Here is a 23,131-nt window from a genome sequence, read left to right on the forward strand (position 1 = left end):
TGGCCAGCCCAGGCCGCCCTCCCCCCCATGCTCTGGCAGCGCGCCTCTCTCTGGCTGGGCCGACTCCTGGGAGAAAGTTAGAAATTTTAGTTCCCTAATTTCCATGGAACATTGCTCCGTGCATATGGTTTAAAACATTAATTAAAAACATTAATCAGTCTGGCTGCCTTGGAGAGAGGTTCTTTTTCTGTAGGAGCCGATGTCCTGGTTCCTGCAGGCTCCTTACAAGGAGGAGGGGTAGGGGTGAGCCCGCACACCAACAATTCAGCCACGGATTTGCCGACACCAGTCAGGCAGCCTCCTTAGCCCGAGCTTTAGTTTCCGCATCTGTAAAGGGGAGATGATGGTCATACCTGTGACCTGACCTCCTGGGGTCCTGGTAGATGCTCACGGAGGTCCGGGAGGATATTCCTTAGCAAAGTGTCCCATACCGAGTGTGCACCTAAGTGGCACTGTTGATACGATTAATTACATTTCCCTAGTACTTGTAGCCCCTTTTGTGTGCACTATCTCACTTCATCCTGGCAGCACATCTGGGAGATGGGGTAAGTGTCATAATCCATTCCATTTCACAGATGAATAAACTGAGACGTGAGAGCCACAGCCAGGCCTGGAGCTGAGTAGCTGTGACGCAGACCTCAGCTTTTAGTGCTGTTTGCGTTGGCTTCACTTGTGCCCTTAGCCCCGTGTACTGAGGCCCCGCACTGAACAAGTCATGGTGGTGAGACAGGAAGAGGGGAGACCTTGTTTTCCTCCCCTGATTGGGAGGAGACGAAGAAGTTAGGGCCCGGGCACGTGCTTAAGTGCGGTATTAATGGCAGCTGACGTTTGTAAGTGTTCCTAACGCGCCAGGCCAAGAGCTAAGCTCTGCAGAGGTTCTCACCTCACACTAAGAGCAAACCTTTAAGATGATAAACTGAGGCTCAGAGAGCTGAAGCCGCTCGTTCAGGCTCCTCAAAGGACCTTTTCAGTCGCAGAACTGGGGTGCCAAGCCAGGCACTCTGACAAGAGCCTACAGTCAAGCAGGAAGCTGGGCTGCTGCCTTTTTTGGGTAATGAAGCGAATGCATTTCGACAATGAGGCAAAAAGTGCTTTCCTGGTCAAAATGTCTGAGAAGCGTGGGAGGCTGCCCGCAGAGGGAGCGGGGATGTGCTGAGGATGGCATCTTTCTCAGTGCATGGCTAGTCAAGGGGGCTTCTCTGAGGGAGGGGGGATTTGCCCTCTCCTGCTGGGAACTGGGATTCGGATGGATTAAACCAGCGCTCGATGGGAGCAGACAGGAACTCTCGGGGGCTTGCGGAGCTCTTGTAGGTCGGTCCGTGATGCTAACACATCCAAGGGAGGAACGTGACAACCAGAGGCTTCGGAGAGGCAAACCGGGGCCAAGTTTTTTTTCCTGGAGGAGAGAGAGGGAACTGATGGCGGGGAATCCAAACTGCCCGGCCTCCTCCCTCTCAGCTGAGAGAGCAGCCTGTGTGCTGCTCCGGCTGTCCCAGACTTGAGGGCAAATTCCCATTCAGAACTTGTCAGCCTTCTATCTCCCGAGTCTGTGCTCACTGAGCCTCTTCTCCTTGATGATCTGGCTGCCACGAGGCTGGGAGTTTTTGCGGGGAGTAGGGGTGGGCAGGAGGGAGGTCTGGAAGGGGAAAGGATCACCCCGTTGTAAATGTGACAGTGTGGCTCTCTGTGGGTGCTGACCCGCCCCTTGAAGGAGAGGAGAGGGTCCGTGTCTGTGCCCAACCAGCTGAGCGTTCAGCCCTGCTTCCGGGGATTTTAGGAGGTCCTCCCAGAGCTGGTAAACCAGGGGTGGCCCCTGGGTCCCATTCCCCACACCACTCCACCCTTTTGGCCTCTTCATGTAAGCCATCTCCATTAGCAGTTAGGATAAGAATCTCTGGCGAGGCTACGTTTTTGGTTCCCTGAGTAACGCATGATGTCCACTGATCCCATGTTACTACATGACAGTGTTGAGGGCAGATAAAGCTTACAACCAAGTTAATCTGATGCAGCTTCCGTGATTCACGTCCTCCCCACCGTCCGTAGAATGGGTTGGGCTTCCAGGGACTGGCCATTCTCAGAATTAAGTTGTTGGGTATGTTCCTCCTTCCCCTCTTCCCAGAATTCCTGGAATCAGATGAATGAAAAAGCTTTAGCGGGGAAGGAAGGGGACCATGATTGATGGAGGGGGGGCTTGGGAGTCAGGAACACCTGACCCTCTGTGGCCTGGCTGCTTACATGACTTCTGAAATATGCAGCCGCCAAGACCGATCTCATAGGGTCAAGTGGCTTCATGTGTTCAAATGTCCAACACAGTGCTTGGCGCATAATAGCTACTCAATAAATGCCTGCTCTTCAGATGCTTCTCATTTAGCATATAGTAAATATGCACTTCTTATTTTTTAAATGAATGAAATCTCTCATTACCAAATTCATTCATGTGAGCACTGACACTAATAATTCCCTTTTCTTGTATATTTCTAGCATCCTGTTCCACCTGGGATTTGGTGCCTTTAATTTGAAAAAAAAAAAATACGTATCCATTCAATACTCCAGAGGGACTTGAAAACTGTTCTTCCCTGAACTAAAGCTGGAATATCAAGGGATGTGAAGAATCAAGGTAAGGGATTTTCTCCTCTTGAGCCTTATGGAACCAAAGATGGCTATTGGAATTGGTGATCTCTCGCAACACAGCTTGGGGTGTGGTTTTTGACTGCTCGGCCCAGCTTTCTGTGCTTGGGAAGCTGGCTTTCCATAACCCTGATACACAGGACCTGGTTCTTAGCGCCTGGACCTTGGGCCAGGGGGCAATCCCTCTGTCCCCAGCTGAGGAAGGAGTCCACCATCTCCTAGGTGGATATACCACACTTTCCCCCCTGGCAGAAGGTGAGGATGGTCCAGCCATCCTGCTGAGATGTGTGGAGCCCACGCTGGGGAGAGGATGGATAAGTCTGGTGGGATTATGTGATCAGGTCAGCAGACCTTCGGGGGCATCCAGAAGTGATCTCTTCCTCTCTCCCCGCCTGCTTGCACTGCGTGCGCCAGCTTCCAAGTCTCAGGCTGCTTGGGGTAACGGGGAAGAGGTTAAAACTGACGGCTTTAGGCAAACCCGTTTTCCTGGTTTTGCTACTTGCCTCAGCCTCCCCAAGCCTCAGTTTCCTCATTTGTAAAATTGGGGTCCTATTAGTGCCCCAGGAGGATGTTATGGGTGCTGAATGAGATGGTGGAGATAAAGAGTTTACCATTCTGCCTTTCATGGAGGAGGAAATGCTCCAAAACAGAAGAGGGTTTTTGTTTGTTTGTCTTCAGTGCATTAATTACACCATTTAGAGGTCCTGCCATGCAGCAGGCTATTTCCAAGTCCTTGCTCTGCTGTCCTCTCTGCCTTTCACCTGCCACCAAGTCTGCCTGCGAAACGGCTTGTGAATCACCTTCGGTCATGCACAGCCCCCTCGACCTGAGCGGAGTTGATTGCTCCCCACACTGGGCTGTAGCCGGCAGTTGGAGGCATGCCTTTATGTGCCATGTGACTTCTCCTGCCCTCCCCTGCCCGTCCCCCGACTCGTCCCCCCAGTCACTGGTGAGCTTGTTTAGAGCAAGGACTCTTACACCCCAGCGTTGGGCCTCCCATTGTGGACACTGAAAGAACAAATGAATGAATAATTGAAAAAGAGGGCATAGAGAGGAAAAGCCAGAGTGGGAACCAAAGGGAGAAAGTTTCTAAAGATTTAGAGCGAAGAGTGAGGTCGGTTGCATCTTTTTTTTTTCTTTAGCAAGGTGTTGAGAAGAATAAGTAGCATGATGGAAAAAGGAAAAATGAGTCCTACCACACATTGGAAAGCCCTTCAAGGGTGGAAATTTGGGTGAGAAAGTGTGAACTGGTGAGGAGACAGTTAGGGAAGCAGAACTGGGGAAGAAGCTGAGGGTCGTGCCGACGTGCTCCTCCTCGTGTTGGTGTGACCCGCAGAGATGGAGAGCACGAGGCCTTGCCCTTCGGTCAACGTGGGGGCCGGCCCTGACACACAGAGGGTTCTCCACATTCACCAGGCATCTGGGAGGCCTGGGGAGGGTCCCTTGTCCATTCCGAGAGGCTTCCCGGAGAGGGTGCTGCCCCTTGAGACTCTTGGCAGATGCGTATGAATGAGACCTACCAGGAGCTGAGCTGATGAACGCTGGCGAAGCCTTTCCGTCCTCGGGCGCTCAGCGGCCCTGCACACTCACGTTCCCCACTCGCTTTTAAAAGCCTGAACTTCCCCAGTGGGTTTCAGTGAGGCAGGTTTGTTTCTTTTTTAATTAATTAATTAATTAATTTATTTTTGGCTGTGTTGGGTCTTCGTTTCTGTGCGAGGGCTTTCTCTAGTTGTGGCGAGCGGGGGCCACTCTTCATCGCGGTGCGCGGGCCTCTCACTGTCGCGGCCTCTCTTGTTACGGAGCACAAGCTCCAGACGCGCAGGCTCAGTAGTTGTGGCTCACGGGCCTAGTTGCTCCGCGGCATGTGGGATCTTCCCAGACCAGGGCTTGAACCCGTGTCCCCTGCATTAGCAGGCAGATTCTCAACCACTGCGCCACCAGGGAAGCCCCCCCATTCGCTTTTATTCCACGATCTACCTGCTGATTCTGGTGTCAGAAGGCAGCTGCAGTGAGTGCAGCTCTCAGGCCATCCTGTGAGAGTGCTGCATGGCTTTTTTGGGCCCTCGAGCACTCAACCAGCCCTTGAGTTTTGTTTCAGAAGCCCACGCTCCCGGTCCAGGCCATCCGCTTGGGCAGCAGGAGTGTGTGCGTGGACGTGCAGTCACCTGTTCTGGGATTCCCCCCTCCCGGTAGCACCTGCAGGGCTGGAGCGGGCTGTTCCCGCGTCCGGGAAAACGGCAGATAGGAGTCCAGCCACTGGGGCGGAGGATCTGAAAGCTGGAAGGACCGTTCTGTTGATGGAGGAAAGGCTTGGCCGGTCTGTCTGGGGAGTAATGGGAGAGGAAGTTCCCTAGAATTCAGCCGCTGGGAGCAGACAGAGCAGGAGGGGACGCTGGGAATCCGAGGCTCGCAGGCCTGAAGGCGTCCCCGGTCAGGGCTGCTCTGTCCTAGGGGCTCTGAGAAAAGCCCAAACATCTGTGCTCGTGCCTGTGGTTCTACTTGTTCTAAAGGCACTGCTCTCCCGCTGGGAGCCTGTCTTCCCTCATCCCTGCCTAGAAATCAGCTCACCTGGGCTGCTCGCCAACAGCAGGCCTCCACACCCTTCCCATCCCTGGGACTGTTTGCACTGTTCCCACCGTAACCGGGATTTTACCCCAGTTGCACTTCCCTCTACCCGCTGTGACCCTGGGCAAGTCCTTTATAGCTCTCCACGCGTCTTTTTCTCAGCTGCAGCACCTGGCCTGAGGAGATGGTCAGTGAGAGGGAGCCCTTGTTATCTGCTTCTCTGCCCCCTCCTTACCTGCCTGGCTCCTGACAGTGTGACTCTCTCGCACCCTGGCCCCGCCTCGCACCTGCGCGCAGCGTTGCCTTCTTCCCTTTGACGCTCACCTTGCTTTTCTGGACTCCTCTCCTGGGCCCGCCTCCCTCTGGGAGCGTCTCTTGGGTCCTGCCTGATACTCCCAAGCCAGCCCTCTCTAGTCTTTGGTGAGAGGGTGTCTGAAGGCACCTGCCCGCCTGTCCTCAGACACGAGCCAGCCCTGGTCTTTGGCCACAGGGTACGTGTGTCAAGGTTGCTTCCTTTATTCAGTGTCCGGAGTGTTTGCTGAAAGAATTCCCGACCCACTCGGAACTCTACCCTTGAAACAGAAACGGATTCTCAAAACACCTCTGCTACTGGCCCATTTTACTATTACTGTTTCTTGTGGTTTCATATTGAGGTTTTGGCTCATTGCATTTGACCTGGAGTTTATTTTTAGTAGTGAAGACAGAGTTCAATTAATGTCAGAACAGGAGGGCAAGTGCAGAGGAGGGATTCATAAGTCTAGGGGAAAATGTGCCTAGTTTTGCTTATTCTGATAACATCTGTCACACCAGCAGATGCCGAGCTTTCTCGGCGGTGCCCGCGATGGGCTTTGCAGAGGCTGGCAGTCCGAGCCACCCCCTGAAAGCGAAAGCGTTTCTGGGTCTCCTTCAGTCCAATGTATCCAGCAGCTGGCCACACGGATGAGTACCCACCGCAGTTATCACTGCGGGTGATAGTTATTATAATCAATATTAAAGGCCAGGCTTTGGAACCTTCACTTCTTATCTCCCCAGTGGCTTTGGGTTCCTTCTGTCTCCGGAAGCAGCGTCCAACTTGTGTGAACACCAGCTCTTCTCCCTCGATTGGGAATGTTTTGAGAACAGGCTCTGGGTCTTGCTCTCTCTTTCGCCCCAGCTTTTGGCACCATGACAGGTGTACAGGACATGCTTGGGGAATGTTTTCTTGGATTGCCTGCACTTTTGGACACTGAGTTGGGGTTAGAAAGTCAGAAATCATGCACGGAGTGCTGTTCCTTCAAGGGCTCCCGGGTCTGTTCTGGGATTTTGGGGAAACTAAGCACTGTTTGCTTAGGACTTTATAGAGTTTATAAAAGTTCTTTTTTGTTCTTCCGTCTTTCTTTTATCCCATGACTATTTACGGAGAACCTGCATTGTGCCACTCCGCAGGATGCCTGCAAAAAAGGAGGGACGAACCACTGTTCTGGCCCCCAAGGCAATCCGGAGACGGAGGCTGGCTTTATGGATTCCCGTTATGGACTATATGTTCGTGCCCCCCCCCCCCCACCAAAGTCAGATGTAGAAACCCTAATCCCCAGTGTAATGGTGTCAGGAGGTGGGGCCCTTGGGAGGTGGCCAGGTCATAAGGGTGGAGCCCTCAGGATGGGATTAATGCCCTTATAAGAAGAGACACGGGAGAGTAACCTCTCTCTCTGCTCTCTGAGATGTGCAGACACAGCCAGAAGACAGCCTTCTGCAAACCAGGAACTGAGTCAGCTGCACCTTGATCTTGGACTGCCAGCCTCCGGAACCGTGAGGAATAAATTTCCATTGTTTAAGCCACGCAGTCTGTGGTATCTTGTTTATAGCAGCCTGAGCAGGATAGGACTCCTGTATTTCACAGACGGATGAGTTGGAGACGCAGAGCAGTTGTGCTGCTGGGAGCCCCCTGCTAGTTGGTGGTGGATCTCACAAATGAGCGCGGATCTTCTGAATCCAGGCACCTGAACCTGCTCCCCCGCTGCCCGCCACGTGATCCGCAGGCGTGTCTGGACTTTCTCTTTGCTGCTCCTCTCTGCTCCATCTGTTTCTCCCTCCCCTCCCCTCCCCTCTTCTCCCTTTTTCTCTGCTGTCCCCCTTTTCCCCTCTCCCAGTTCTTGTTGCTTCTGCAGATGAAGATCTTTCTCTCTGTGGTGCCTTTCAGGGGAAGGTACCTGACGGTCATGGCGTTGTACTTGTGCTCTTCCTGCCTGGGGTGGTGTCTGTCCCACCGAATCCACTGCCCCAGCACCTAGTGTGGGGACTGACGTGATGTAGCAACTTCCTCCCTCCCTCCCTGCCCTCTTCCACTGTCCCACTGTGAGCCAGGTGTTGCACCCAGCTATGGGAGACAACAGAGTAGGTAAAAAACGCCCTGGGGGAGACACGGTATATTCGAACAACTGTTGTTTGCACAGCGTCATGGACCGGATGTTTGGACACCCTCCAAATCCCCAGCTTCGTATGCTGAAAGTCCTAACCCTGAGTGTGGCTGTACTGGAATTAAGGGAGTAATTAGGTTAAATGAGGTCATGAGGGTGGAGCCCTGCTCTGATAGGAGAGCTCACTAGAGACCTCCCTCTCCCTCTCTCTCTGCCATGTGAGGACACGGCGAGAAGGCGGCTGTTTGCAAGCCAGGGAGAGAGCTCTCAAATCTCGAGACCCTTGATCTCGGACTTCTGTGCTCCAGAACTGTGAGAATAAACGTCTGTTGTGTGAGCCACGAAGCCTCTGGTGTTTTGTTATGGCAGCCCGAGCTGACTAAGACACACGGTGGATGCACGTCTCAGGCCATAGGCTGCAGGGTAGTTTGATTGCCTTGGTCCCAAAGCCTCTCTTGTGGCGTCGAGCCGAGGCTGATGCCTGTGAAGCTTCCCAGTCCCATCTTTAAAACAAGGAGCCCAAACCGAGGTCTCTTGTCCTGCTCTGTCTGAATCCGGACGTTCAGGGTTTCCCTAAGCTGGACCCAATCCTATGTTTTCACTCTTCTTCCTTGCTCAGGTGTACTTAGGTGTGTACTGAACTCTCCTGTGGTCGTAGCATCAGGCTCCTGGAAGCAGCAGCAGCTCTGGACTCCTGGTCTTGCTCCTTGTGATCCACTGGGCTGCCTCCCTTTTAAGATGCTCTCCCCATGTTACGGGAGATCGTTCATTTCGTTAGTCGTTTGTGCATTCTACTGGTCCATCAGTTTGCCTACTGAAGTACTAAGCACTGGGTATTCTAATAGCTCCTGTTAGGCACCACTAATAACGTTCTGTCCTTATAGGAGTAGCAGTGGTGCGTATGTTGTATGATGAAGATTCTGCTACTAATACTACCAGTAATAATAGTAAAAATAATAATAGCTCAAATGTATTATTCATAGTGTTCCCAACACCTTACATATATTATCTCAATTGCTTTTCAGAGCATATGAGGAAATGGGGATTAACTAATATGCCCAAGATGGCAAATGGAGGCGTCTCCCCATGGGATGGATGTGAAGCCCATGCTAGTGCTGCTATGTGCTTTTGCATAATTGCAAGCTCTCTCTTTTTTTAACTTGAGGCTAATGTTTAGAAGCTTTTACTAATGAGAGGACTGTTTGCTAAATTGATGTAAGCGCTACACATCACCAATAACTCCGTCCTGGTGTGTCTCTCCGTGCCTTTTACCGTAGCCCCCAGACGCCTCCTGTTCCCTCCAGGAGACCTCCCAGCTTGGGCTCTAGGTTTTCTCCAGGTTTCACCCATCCTTTTCTGCTCCCCAGGGACCCAGGTTTACCTGGCGGAACTGGACAAAGTGTGAGACCCAGCAGGTTTTTTTTGTTTTTAATTTTTAAAATTTTTATTTATTTATTTTTGGCTGCATTGGGTCTTCGTTGCTGCGTGTGGGCTTTCTCTAGTTGCGGTGAGCGGGGGCTACTTTTCGTTGTGGTGCACGGGCTTCCCATCGCAGTGGCTTCTCTTGTTGCGGAGCTCGGGCTCTAGGTGTGCGGGCTTCAGTAGTTGTGGCACACGGGCTCAGTAGCTGTGGTGCACGGGCTTAGTTGCTCCGCGGCATGAGGGATCTTCCCGGACCAGGGCTCGAACCCGTGTCCCCTGCATTGGCAGGTGGATTCTTAACCACTGCGCCACCAGGGAAGCCCCCAGACCCAGCAGGTTTTATCCCTGGTTTGTAATGGAGTGAACAGCAGAGCTCCACACAGCTGTCTAGTGACCTGGCTTCTTCTGGGACGCAGGTGGCTTTCAGAAACCCTGAGCTGCCAAGGCTCCGGGTCCTCCTTGTTGCTCTCAGTGATGCCTGGTCTGCTGGGAGTTCACACTCTTTGGCTCCCAGCCATTTTCTCTCCAGTTCTGTCCCTCTCCTGGAGCTGGTTGTAATGGGTGCCTTTATGAAGAAAATACCCATTGTGGGATGCAAGGCATCTGGAGGATAGTTTTTTCCCCCCTCCAAAGATGAAACCTTAAGACTGAGGGATCCACCCTCAGTCTTGTAGGCCAAACATCCTACAAGGTCTGGCCACAAGGACTCAGAGGGGCATTCTTCTGCTGTTGCAAAGCAGAGGCCCCCGGCTTCATCCCCGCGGGAAATCAGAAGTGGGAGGGCCTTTAAAAAACGTTGGCTTAAGGAAAAGTTTCATCAGAATAGAAATAAGAGGGAAAAAAGAAAAGCCCATCTAAAGTGTCACCCTCCCTGAGCTGGCCTCTCCCCTGAGTATCAGCACTACCCCTGCTGGAGTGGGAGTTGAATTGGGAAAGCGACTGGCCATGGGGGGTGGGGGTGGGGGAGGGGTACTACACAGGGAGCAGAAAGGAGATGCGTGCCCAGATCTCTCTGCTTCGCCACCTGCCAGCCCCTTGCCAGCTGGGATGAAGGCTCTAGGTGCTTTTGAGCCTCGGTTCCTTGCTCTGAGGACCCAGTGACACGGTTGCCTGTGACTCCTCAAGTCACCGGAGGTGCTGCACCCACGGGCGCTGAGCTGAGGAATTCATTGGTCATTTGCTGCCAGGCTTTGAACTTCATTTTCCTCAGCTCTAATTGAAAGCAGAGTGCTGGATGGCTGCCCTGGTCTGTCAGTCCCTCCCAGCTTACACATTTCACATTCACGCCAGTTCCCTTTTCGGGATTGATAGAATGTTTTCAGGGTTTAATGGGAACCGTATACAACAGTCGTCACGAGGAGCAGAAATTGAAGGAAATATTCCAGGTGTCATAATTTTTCCACTCCCCTACACACTTTTCACCACACATTTTTGAAAACAAACTTTATTTTTAGAACAGTTTCTGATTTTACTGAAAAATTGTGAAGATAGTTCACAATTTTGAACTATCTTCAAAGTATGTGGGACGATCCCATATAGCCCAATCCAGTTCTCCCTACTGCTGACTTCTTACATTAGCGTGGCACAGTTGTTACAATTAGTGATCAATATTGATGCGTTATTATTATGAACTACAGTTTATACATTTTTTTTAGGTTTCCTTAATGTTTACCCGATGTCCTTTTTCTGTCCCACCATCCCATCCAGGATACTGTATTACATTAAGTTGTCAGGTCTCCTTAGGCTCCTGTTGGCTGTGAAGGTTTCTCAGACTTTCCTTGTTTTTGATGACCTTGATAGTTTTGAGGAGTACAGGTCAGGTATGTTATAGATTGTCCCTTTATTAGGATTTGTCTGATGTTTTTCTCATCATTAGTGTGAGATGACGCGTCTGAGGAGGAAGAGTGCAGGCGTAAAGTAACCTTGACCGCCTGGCTACGCTACTGTTTGTTAGATTTCTCCACCATGAAAATACCTGCCCCCGCCCCGCTTCCTCACCGTACTTGGAAGGATGTCACACCTCTGGAGTGGGGCGTTTTGCTCCCCCTTGATGGCGAAGTATCTACACAAATTATTTGGAATTCTCCTTGGGAGATTTGTCTCTTCTCCCCCATTTCTTTATATCCATATGGACTTGTGGATATTTTTATAGACTTTGGATGCTAATTCAATATGACTTTATGTTGCTCGTAAAGCAACACTGAGCAACGTTATGTTGCTCAACTTCTTCCAGCTTTGGCCATTGGGAGCTCTTTCAGTTGGCTCCTGGGTCCTTTTGATATACACCCATCATCATTGCCGGGGGTGGCGGGGAGGATGTTTGTTTTTTGCTTTTTTTTTTTTTTTTTTGAGCATTTCCTTACTTTCTGGCATGACAAGGTGCTCCAGGCTCATCTTGTATATTTCCTGCCCCAGACCTAGAATCAGCCATTTCTCCAAGGAGGCCTGGTTTGCTTTATTGGAACATGGTATTAGAAACCAACGTATGGGGCTTCCCTGGTGGCGCAGTGGTTGAGAATCTGCCTGCTAATGCAGGGGACACGGGTTCGAGCCCTGGTCTGGGAAGATCCCACATGCCTTGGAGCAACTAGGCCCGTGAGCCACAACTACTGAGCCTGCGCGTCTGGAGCCTGTGCTCCGCAACAAGAGAGACCGCGATAATGAGAGGCCCGCGCGCCGCGATGAAGAGTGGCCCCCACTTGCCGCAACTAGAGAAAGCCCTCGCACAGAAACGAAGACCCAACACAGCCAAAATAAATAAATTTTAAAAAAAAACAAAAAAACCAACGTATGGGTGTGAGATGTGTTCATTGCTGCTGGGGTATCACTGCTTCTAAGCCTTCTTAGCCGACAGAGCAATGAAATATGTGTGAGTGTCCTAACCCATGTGTATACACATGTGTATAAATGTTTCCATAGGTATCCATCGTATCTCTGTTAAGCTAACCACGAATTCATACTGATGTTCCAACTCTAAAGCATTACTACTCCATACGCTTTTGAACAAACAGACTTATTTATTTGCCCACGTTGGTCGGCAAGAGGAAGGACTGAATGGTAAGTTCTGAAAGTCCACATGGGCAGAGAGCAGTGGGATGAGAACGCTGGACTTTCCCCTGTGGACAGTGTAGTCTCGTGAGCGGAAGTCAAGAGTTGGACACAGTTGGACAGAAACTCAGAAACATGTGCCGCCCAGAACGCTGTCACACTCACAGGCCTTGTGTGCCTTCTGTCCTCCTGGGAAGCCTGTCCTGTCCTCCCTCCCCTCCCATGTTATCCCCACACTCTACCCTCTCCCCGCACACACTCCTAGAGTCCCCTGGGCTTACCCCATCAGACATATACCCACTTAAAAAAAAATTCTTTGCCTGTCTGCTGCTCCCAAGTAGACCACATCCCTGAGGGAAGCACTGCGTCTCGCAGGCAGTGCCTTGCACAGTCCCCCAAAACCAAAGCCAGGTCCGTCCACTCACTTTCAGAGTTTGTTGGGGGAATAAAGCAGTGGATAAGACATGCCCCTGCCTTGTTGGAACCTGAGACACACTGAATGCAAATGAAGGAATTCACATACAATGCAGAATCCCCTACCCCATTTCCTTTTTGGCCAGGGGTCTCAAACTCAGTTGTCTACAGGGACCAGGCAGGCAATATAAGTAATGACGTGGGCCTGGTGGGCAACTGGAAGGCGTGCATAGCTGATGAAGAGCCAGGACGTCTGGTGTGACATACCGACCTGGCCGCCCGGCTCAGGCTAGCGTCCTGCCTGATGGCCCGCGGTCTGTGCCTGACTAGTTGTTCCTAAGTTTTTGACTAACATGCCCAGTATAAACGGGGTGGTGCCCAGTCCGTGGCCGTTGATCATGGTCCTGGAGAACTGCTGGCCTAGCGTGACCAGATCTGACTGTTCCAGGGAGACTGGAAGCTGGGGAGGTGGGAGAGTCTTGTCCGTTTCTGTTCACTTCTGTTCGTTTCTGATTATCACTGTAGCAATACTTCTTCCCCTGCCAGCAGCACTTGGTCCCAATAGCAATAGTTGCTTCCAGTTTGCAGGGATTTTTTTGTCCCCTACTCCGGGAACCAGCCTCATTGGCTGCTCTAGAGACGACATCCCCAGCGGGGCTCCCCGGGGTCCCCCAGACTTCTCAGTTTTGATAATCCTACCCCATGCCCCATCCCCATGTGATTGCTCTCTGCAGCTGCTACTTCTCGGCTACCTCGGACTCTGCCTCCTATCTTTTCAGTAAACTGTTCATTCTTGATCTGAAATTCAATGGGTATGTTTCCTCTTCCCATGTTGAGCCTTGATTAATGCGCAAGGTGTATTTCTATATTTCCTACCCTTGCTGTTTTCGCTCAGTTGAGCTCAAAGCAGGTTTCCAAGCCTGTCGCTTTGAGGCCCAGACTGCTGGCCCCCCCCCCACCCCCAAACCCACCACCCACCTGCAGCCCCGTGCCCGGAAGCCCTGCGTCTTACGCTCATTGCTTGCCGGCTTCACCCGCTCCTGCTGCTTGCGCACAACCACGGGCCACTCCCGGGGGGCTTGCCAGTGGCCCCTTTCCACAGCCTGCTGCGTCTGGAGATGATGCTTTGGGTTTTCCACAATGAACACTGGTCCCCAGGGTGTGCTGGGTTTCTCTGTGTCTGCAGGGGTGTGTGCCTGTGCTGGTGGAAACAACCTTGTCAAAATAAACCAGGGCTATGCTGACAGGGGGAAGTGAGGCTGGCCGGAGGAGAAAACGTGGGCCGGGTGCTTCTTGGGGGGTTTCCTCTGTGCCAGTGCCCTGCAGGAGGCGGCCTCTGCCATACTTCCTGGACCCTTCCGACTCCCCCATGGCCCCCGTTGGACCCAAGACTCTCTTGCTACCTTCCCACGTTGAGCCGTTCACTGAACAGTGTGCCTCCAAACCAGCTCTTCTGCCATGATTTTCCCCTTTGCTCTGAACTCACCGTCCTGACCTGACACATCAACAGTCCTTTTGTCACTCCAGTGCTGCAACTTTATGATTTTCAGGGTCCAATGTGATTGATTAAAAATCATGATATTCCTCAGGAATTCTCATCGATCGTGATCATTGTGATGCTCAGCTGTGTCAAACGCTGGCCTTTGTGAGCTGGGCGGACTTACTGGGGGTATATATTAGTTTGCTCGGGCTGCTGTAACAGAGTACCCCACCCATGAGGTGGCTCAAAACAACAGAAATGTTTACTCTCACAGCTTTCCAGGCTGGAAGCCTGAAATCACGGTGTCAGCAGGGTTGCCTTCCCTCCAAAGATTCTAGGGAAGAACCCTTCCTTTCCTCCTACCTTCTGGTGGTTGCTGGCAATCCTTGGCCTTCCTTAGCTTGTAGTTGCATCACTCCAATCTCTTCCTCCATCCTCACATAGACTCCTCTCCCGTGCATCTGGTCCAGATTTCCCTTTTCTTATAAGGATTAGGTCTACCCTAATCTGACCTCATGTTAACTTGATTACTTTCACCAAGACCCTATTTCCAAATAAGGTCACACTCACCAGTACTAGGAGTTAGAACTTGAGCATAACTTTTGGGGGGACACAGTTCAACCTGCAACAAGGATATGAAGAAGTGTTACAGCTTCTATTTTTGTTTATTTCTTTCCTATAAAATGTATGTTTTATAATAATATAGGCGTTTCTGTGTATAAATTATAAACAAATACTTATGCAGATACTGGGGGCTATCCTCAATCATGAGTGATGAGGATATAGTTTAAAAACAAGCCAATCAGTCCACTGGTCTGGTTTATGGAGGGCCCGGGTCTTAGGCAACCTGGGCTGCCGTAGATCAGGTGGCTTCAACAACAGAAAATTTATTTTCTTACAGTTCTGGCAGCCGGGAAGTCCAAGATCAAGGTGCAGCTGGTTCAGTTTCTGGTGAAAGCGCTCTTCCTGGTTTGCAGACAGCTACTTTCTTGCTGTATCTTCACATAATGGGGCAGGGGTGGGGGCGTGGGAGAGGAGGCACTAGCTTTCAGGTGTCTCTTCTTATATAAGTGCACTAATCCTGTGGGATCAGGGCTCCACCCTTATGACCTCATTGAACCTTAATTACCTCCATAAAGGTCCGATCTCCAAATAGAGTTACACTGGGGATCGGGACTTTAACATATAAAGTTGGGGGAGGACACAATTCAGTCTATAGCAGGTCCCATCTTCTGGATTTTGTTATACAGTAAGATTCCCTTGGTTCTTATGAATTATAAGAAAAACTTAAAGTCTGGTGTGGTGGATAGATCCCAACTTTAGTTCCACATACACCTCGTTTTTGTCCTGGCTTTCTTATCCCTTTATATTTATTTTTTTAATTTTACCATCAGTAGCTGGGTGCTGTGGGCAAGCTAAATGCCCTCTCTGAGCCTCACTTTCTACCTCTGTGACACAGAGATAATGCCTACTTAGGGAATTGTTTGGGAGGGTAAGTGAGGTCACTAAGTAGATGCTTAGTAGCTGTGAGCAGTTTTCCTTTCTGCCCAGATCTCACTCTACCCTGCCCTCCAGCAACGGCTGCCCTGCCCCTGCCCAAGGAGGGTGGGAAAGTTTTGAGGGGGTAAATCCTTAAGTCCTGGGGGGTGGCTCTAGACAACGTTGTGTCTGAGGCCTTCCTGGGCCCTATCTGTCTTTCTCAGCCCTTGTGTTTGTCATCCAGCTGTGTCTCGTCTGCACTCACCATTAGTAATGTCATCATTTTGCGATTCAACCATCATTTTGGTTTTTGTACGTGGATTGTCTTGACTCAGCCTAGCTTGTAAAGCAGATCTGTGGGATCCAGCCCACGTGTGTACAGCAGGTGATCAGCGACTGTATTTGTTGGGTTTATTGGGTGGGGGAGAAGGGAGGGCTTTAGCCCGGGTGCCAGCCCTCCTTCACTTTCTTACCTTTGTCCATCTCAGAGGAGGCAGGCGGTGGGATGAACAGGCTCTCCTCTTCCCTTCACTGCCTACTGCCCTTCTGCTGATGGCCCAGGGCACGGCCAGCATTAAACAAGGTCTGTATAAGCGTAGAGAGGGGCCCGGTAGTGTGGTCCCTTCCAGAAACATGCGTGGGCCTGGAAGTCACATAAACCCGGTGGGAGTCCTAAGCCTGCCCTTTACTGCTACCAAGGCCTTGGGCAAAATCTTGGTATTCCCTTTTGCAAAATGGAGCTAATAATGGTACCTGTGTCATTAGGTGGCTGAGAGGAAATGAGCTAATGCATGTACGCCCCTAGTACAATAGCCATCCGGACAAGGGGGAAAGGCCTGGGCGGGGAGAACCACTGCTCTCCCGATGCGCTCTGAACTAGGCTTCCAAACACCAAATGCCTCTGTCATCCCCCAGCTGTGCAAGCCCGGCCAAATGCCTTTCCCTCTCTATCTAAGTTTCTGTCTTTGTTTTCTCTAAAGGTTAATAATGCTTTCCGCAAAGTTTAACTTGATGTAATTTACATAAAGTGACATGAAGCAGTTTGTAAAACACAACCCAGAAATTCATAATTATCATTAACAAGTTTGATTGGGAAGTCTCATGACTGCATGTGTACTCTGTTAGACTTTCAGGAGTTATAATTGAAGTCTGGAGCTGAGGCCAGGAGGGGACTGGTGCAAGTTCAAGCTTTTTAAGTCATTCTCAAGTAGCAAACCTATATGGCGTCCTGCAGGTAGATTAGGGCCTTGTTGGCTTTTTTTCCGGTATCTTTAATACACATGCCTGCTGTTGACTCCTGCTTGGCCTGGAGCCCTGACCTTGTCCTCAGAAAATCCCTTCATGTCCAGATGCACCGGTGCTCTGAGTTCTCCAGCTGTTCTCACTGCACCTGCCCAGGGGCTGACCCAGCCACAACCGGCTTCCTTTCCTCCCATGGTAGGCATTCGGGCAGGTTGTAGCGATGAATGTTGTTGGCAAAGGAAAGTGAGTCTTCTTCTGTGCTGCTGGGCGGTGATGAATTGGACCAGCCTCACTGAAGGGAGAGTTGACACAACTTCTCAACGTTTAGACTGTGTGCGCCCTTTGACCTGGCAACTCCCCTCTCTCCCCCTCCCCCCCACAATGAGTCTGTCCTCTAGAAGTAGGAAAACACATTTCAAAAAATGTTCTTTCACAGCATTGAGAAAGTAGCAGAAGCTGGAGGACAGCCTCACTGATTAACAGTGTCAGACTCAGCAGTCTGAAGAATGAGGTTTTGCGACCATCTCAAGGCTAGATCAGGAGGCACATGGTGCTGGCTTGTCCCGTGACTGATGATGTTCACCTTGATCACTTGATGAGAGTGGTGTCTGCTAGGTTTCTCCACCGTAAAGTTACTATTTCTCCCTTTATAATTAGTTAGTATCTTATCAGGAGATCATCTGTTACTATAAATATATAAATATCATGTTTCTCATCATACTTTCACCTAAGTTTAGCCTCCATTGAAAATTCTTGCCTGAAACTGTTATTACTGTTATTGCCAAACAGTGTCTGTTTCCATCATCACTTCCACACTTATCAGTTGGAATTCTAATGTAAGGAAGAACTTTCCTTTCTTTTTCCATTAAAAAAATTCAATTATTGATACCAGTGTGAACTCATAAATTCTTATTTTATTATATTGCTTATAATCCATGACTATAGATTTTTTCCTCAAATTTTCCTAGAGTTGGCTGATGGGATGCCCTTCAAGTTGGGTTCTATGTCCTTTTGACATTTCCCCATCATTTTTTGAGCACTGCTTTGCTTTCTGGTGCCACGAGATGTTCCAGGCTCATGCTGTGCTCGCCCTGCCCCAGCCCTGGAGTCAGCCATCACTTCTGTGCTATTCTTGCCAGAAGTGGGTAACCTGGATTTAATCTAGAGGAAATACGGACAAACCCAAATTGAGGGACATTCTGCAAAGCCTCTGGCCAGTGTTCTTCAAAAACAAAAGAAAGACAAAGCAAGACTAAGGAACGATGCCAGATTAAAGGAGCCTAAGGGGGCATGATGACTAAGGGCAATGTGTGACCCTGGGTTGCCTTCAAAAGACATGATTGGTAAAATTTGAGTAATGTCTCTGGGTTAAACAGTTGGGTTAAATGTCTCCAGTTAAACAGGATTATATTAATGTTAATTTCCTGATACAACTTGATCATTATAATGTGGTTATATAAGATATCAGTATTGAGAAATTGCAAGGCTGTGGGAATTCATTCTACTTTCAAACTCTTTTTGTAAGTGTGAAATTATTCCAAAATGAAAAGTAAAAAGAAACTTAAATACAAACAATTGAGATGAATTTATATATACTCATATGGAAAGGTGTCCATAATCAATTAATTGAAGAAGAAAAGTTGTAGTATTTTTGGCATAGAATTAGCCCACCTTTGTAAAAACAAGACAGAACAAAATAGTACATAGGCATATTTGCACATGAGAGAAATTCTGAGAAGGGTATGAACTTCCTGTTAACAGACATTTCCGGGAAATGTAATTGGAAGGTGTGAGAAAGTGGGAACTTTGTGATTTTTTTTTTTTTTTTAAAGAAGAAGCATGTTTTAATACTATAATGGGAAAGTGATAAGCATGTGGTTTGTGTGGGGAAGTGCGCTTCTGCCGGTGAACGTTCGGTTTGATGTCTTCCATCCAACTCAATTTCTGTTGCGTTTTCTTCCACAGGCAGTGCCCTGCAAAAAAGTCTTACCCTGTGGACACTCACCCATGTTTTGCCCCACTATCCGCTTTCTCGCTTCTGATTCTTTTTTTTTTTTTTCCAAAAATTAATTAATTAATTTATTTATTTATTTATTTTTGGCTGTGTTGGGTTTTCGTTTCTGTGCGAGGGCTTTCTCTAGCTGCGGCAAGTGGGGACCACTCTTCATTGCGGTGCACGGGCCTCTCACTATCGCGGCCTCTCTTGTTGGGAGCACAGGCTCCAGACGCGCAGGCTCAGTAGTTGTGGCTCACGGGCCTAGTTGCTCCGCGGCATGTGGGATCTTCCCAGGACCAGGGCTCGAACCCGTGTCCCCTGCATTGGCAGGCAGATTCTCAACCACTGCGCCACCAGGGAAGCCCTCGCTTCTGATTCTTAACAAAGACACAAAGGGAACCTGCTGACCATGCTGCTAGACAGTGATGCCAGCTGACTCATCTTACCTTTAGCCAATGAAGCTGGCAATTGCTCACTCTGGAACACTTTAGAGAGAACTTTATTCTTAAGCGTGTATCCTTTCGGTCTCCCCAGAGGAGTGTAAATTAGAAACCTGACAGTCCTCATATTTGCCCCTCTAAGGAGCAATGATTCGTTAAGTGGTGCTTGATGTCTCTAAACCCGATTAATTAGTGAACCACCATCAGTTTCTCCCAGGAATTTGTAATGATCACTAGCCTTTTGTAGTTAATGTACAATTTCACTGAGATAGATTTATTTTTATGTATAGGTTTGTTTTCCCATCTCAGAGCAGATGCTCCTTGATTCAAGCATGGAGAAGAACAAGAATAACATTTCTCGCGGGCCGACTGTGTGCCACGAGCTATTACAGGCTTCGACTAATGTGGCCTCCCTACTACAGTCGGCCCTCTGTATTCTCTGGTTCTGCATCTGTGGATTCAACCAACCGCAGATTGAAAATATTCTCAAAAAAATTCCAGAAAGTTCCAAAAAAGCAAAACTTGAATTTGCTGCATGCTGGCAACTATTTACATAGTATTTACGTCGTATTAGGTATTATATGCAATCTAAAGATGATTTAAAGTATATAAGGGGACGTGTGTAGGTTAAATGCAAACACTACAACAATTTTTTTTCTTTATAAGAGTGACTCATTCCGAAATGAGCCCTTTTTTGTGTGTTTTAGGTGAACCAATCAGTGGGGGGCTGGCCCAGGTGGTCTGCGGAAGAGTCTTCCCTTTTTTGGCGGGGTGGGGTACCACACGGCATGCAGGATCTTAGTTCTCCGACCAGGGATCGAACCCGTGCCCCCTCCAGAGGAAGCGCGGAGCCTTAACCTCTGGACCGCCAGGAAGTCCCACTACACCATTTTATATCAGGAACTTGAGCATCCCCGGATGCTGGTATCCGTGGAGGTCCTGGAACCATTCCCCCGAGGATACCGAGGGAGGCCTGTACTAGGGAACATTCTTCCAGTCTCTCAGTGAGAAAACTGACCCCCAAAAGGTATGGCTGCCACAGGCTCTAGCATGTTCACTGAGTTAGCTCCTGAATGAACTGTCTCCTTCTCTTGCCTGTCCCTTACTCCTCCTGGGGTCCAGAACAGTTGGTGTTTGCTTCCTTCCGCTCCGGGCTGCCCCGTCACCTCCTGCAGCTCCTAAACACCAGCTCCAGTTTTGCCTTCTAAGTACCTTTGCCTTCTTCTGTCGGAGTGTCTCCATGGATGGCTCCCTCAGTAATGATTACAATGACGGTGATAAAAGAAAAACTAAAATATTTGTGGGTAAGTGTCTTTATGGATCCCTTGCTGTGCTGGGCAGAATGCTGAGCTCTCCTAGGCACCATGTCATCATTCCTTCCAACCACCCGATGAGGTGTAGGGGCTCACGGTGGGCTGGGGACCTGAAATCCACAGCCGGGTCCGTCTAGGAGCCAGAAGCCAATGTCGGTCCAACACGTGTTTTCCACTTCAGTATTAACTTAGGTAGTTAATAAGCTCTTGCACTAGGTTGGTGCAAGCTAGTGAACATGGCCAAATTATTTCTCCCACAAACTTATAGCCACATATTCCCAGACATTATAAATCTGTGGTTAACTAATACTCAGACACATCACCATTTTATCAATGACATAATCAAGCTCATAATGAAGGATCCCAATTTTAAGTTACACAGCTCAAAAGCATATAAAATATTAGGTGTGTGCTTACTTCATTAATAGAGGCACTTTTTTTTTCAACCAGAGGGTATGGAAAATAAGGGGAAAAACTTCAATCTTTCAGCAAAAACGATAATCATCTTCCCATAAGTATGGTAAAAGAAATGACAAGATTTTCAGAAACTGTGATTAAAAACTCTTTTAGCTACAGTCAAAAAATCATCACATAACAAGAAAGTATCTCTGTCTTTTTTAAAATATTTGCTACATTAAAGGGCATATTCTATAAGTTCTGGGTAAAGCACAGGTACCCTTATACTGGACATATTCAGTAGCCTCTTTTCATTGTTTCTTTCAGGTCCTCCCTGTCACATTGCACCACAGGGCAAACATTAATTGAACTGTAAGCCTTTTTTGTCTGAAGACATTAAAGACATATATGTGTTATTAAATGAACCTTTAACCGGAGCTTTGTGATTTTTTTCAAAATAGATTTCTATATGTGTGTGTGTGTGTGTGTGTGTGTGTGTATATACACATATATATATACACACATATATACACATATATATACATATATATATATATATATATAAAACAGCACAACATGAGATTTTGAGAAATACATTAAAAAAATCTCCTAACACTTGACAGATCTGACAAAAGCAATGGTTTTGCCAATCCTGATGTCTCTGTATGTGAATGTCAGCAGTGTAAACATAAGACATACAAGCACATGACTATACAGGCCCTGTCTTCATTGTTTGAAATGACCAAGGGGGAAAAACCACGCTGTGGCATCCCAATGTTGTGTCAACTAAAAAGTACAGTATTTTAGTATAAAATATTTTAATATTGTAGTAAATTAATGTTTGTATGTGTATTAGTATAAACTATTTTAGTATAAAAATGCACTCAAAATATACAAGTAATGTGCTGGGGATTTGGGCATCTAATCTTTCTAAATTTCTTGTCAATAAAATTCTGGCACAGGAAATAGATTTGAGTAAGAATCCTAGCTCAACACAGTGCAATTTCAGGAAAGTCAACTGATAAAAAAGATCAAAGTGTTCTCAAGGCTGGACAGCAAGAATCTCTCACTAAGTGTTGGGATAGATTGACAGGAGCCCCAAAATGGAAGTTGCAGTTGGACGGAGCTAGTGCCGTGTAGTGGAAGGTCTTTTATACTTCCTGCTCACCGAGGATCCACCCTGCTGATGTGCGCCTTAAACTCAGATTCCACTTCCACAGCAGTAGCTAGAGGCAGCCCAGTTTTACTGAAGGCAACAGTTGCTTCCGTGACCTCCAAATCGCTGCTTTTACGTCTTCATACTCTGTCCTACCTTCAGTGAACGCCAGGGCTGCAGTCACCAGGCCTCTCCCAAGGCCTGCAGCACAGTGGGCAGCAACGCAGCAGCCAGCTTCTCCACTAGATTCAGATTGCACAAGACTTAACCTGTCCTCAAGACCTGGGGTTTTGGTGGCAAGTCATCATCAGAAGGGCAAGTCAGTCCTGGTTGTCTACATCTGTCCTCATGGGAACAGTGTCAGAGTGGCTTGGATGGCTCAGCTCTCCGGGACCCCTGGCTCTCCATAATCAGCAAGTGGGTCTCTGGCATTTAGGAGGGCACGAGCCCATCCTTCAGCAAGTACTGATTTATTATCTCCGATGATAAAGGTTGGCTTCAGTGTGGTCTTGGTTTTCCCTCATTGTTTCATGAGATTGCGTCATTGAGCAGCTACTCAGGGCTAGGTACTTAGCTTGGGGTGAGGGGTGCAGAGAAATTTGGCATGACCCAGCCCGCCTTGAAGGATCCCACGGCCATACCTGAAAACAAATCCCAGTTCCATAAGGGCGGCTGGGTTACCTGCTCTGCTCACAGCTGCTGTTGCAGCTTGTGGCACCGGGTCTGGCATAGAGAACGTGCACCGTCTATAATGGATGGATGAGGATTTCCTGATTTCAGCTCAGGAGTCATCACCTCTACAATTAAAAGCTTATCAAAGGGCAGGGCTATGTTTTCTTCCTGCTGTGACCTCTTTGACTTATTTTTGAACTTCCTCTCCCCAGTTTGTGGCCCAGTCTTTCTTATGATGCAGAGACCTCTTACATGTCGACAGTGACCCTCTTTGGACTCTGGTGTCTTAAGGGCAGGTGACTCATATCTGTTTCCTCAGCATATATAACTAATGCTTTGTAGACATTGTGGGTACTTAATGTCTGAGTAAGAGTTGCTTTTGCTTAGCAAGAGACCCTTCTGGGGAGATGTGCTATGGACTGAATTGTGTCTCCTCCCCCCGCCCCTACCCCCCACCATCCCCTCACACCCCCGCCACCGCAAA

At 48.8% G+C, this 23,131-nt stretch overlaps 1 long non-coding RNA gene across 23 annotated transcripts in view; it reads left to right on the forward strand.

The window, feature by feature from the left end:
• Positions 1-23,131, forward strand: part of LOC137751561 (uncharacterized) — a 379,806-nt gene that overhangs the window by 143,746 nt on the left and 212,929 nt on the right. For all 23 annotated transcript variants that reach the window (XR_011070852.1, XR_011070845.1, XR_011070857.1 and 20 more), the window contains one exon: positions 2,482-2,617. This is a non-coding gene — a long non-coding RNA (uncharacterized lncRNA). The remainder of the gene's footprint in view (positions 1-2,481; positions 2,618-23,131) is intronic.

The sequence above is a fragment of the Eschrichtius robustus genome, chromosome 17, assembly GCF_028021215.1.
Source record: "Eschrichtius robustus isolate mEscRob2 chromosome 17, mEscRob2.pri, whole genome shotgun sequence".
Lineage (NCBI taxonomy): Eukaryota > Metazoa > Chordata > Mammalia > Artiodactyla > Eschrichtiidae > Eschrichtius > Eschrichtius robustus.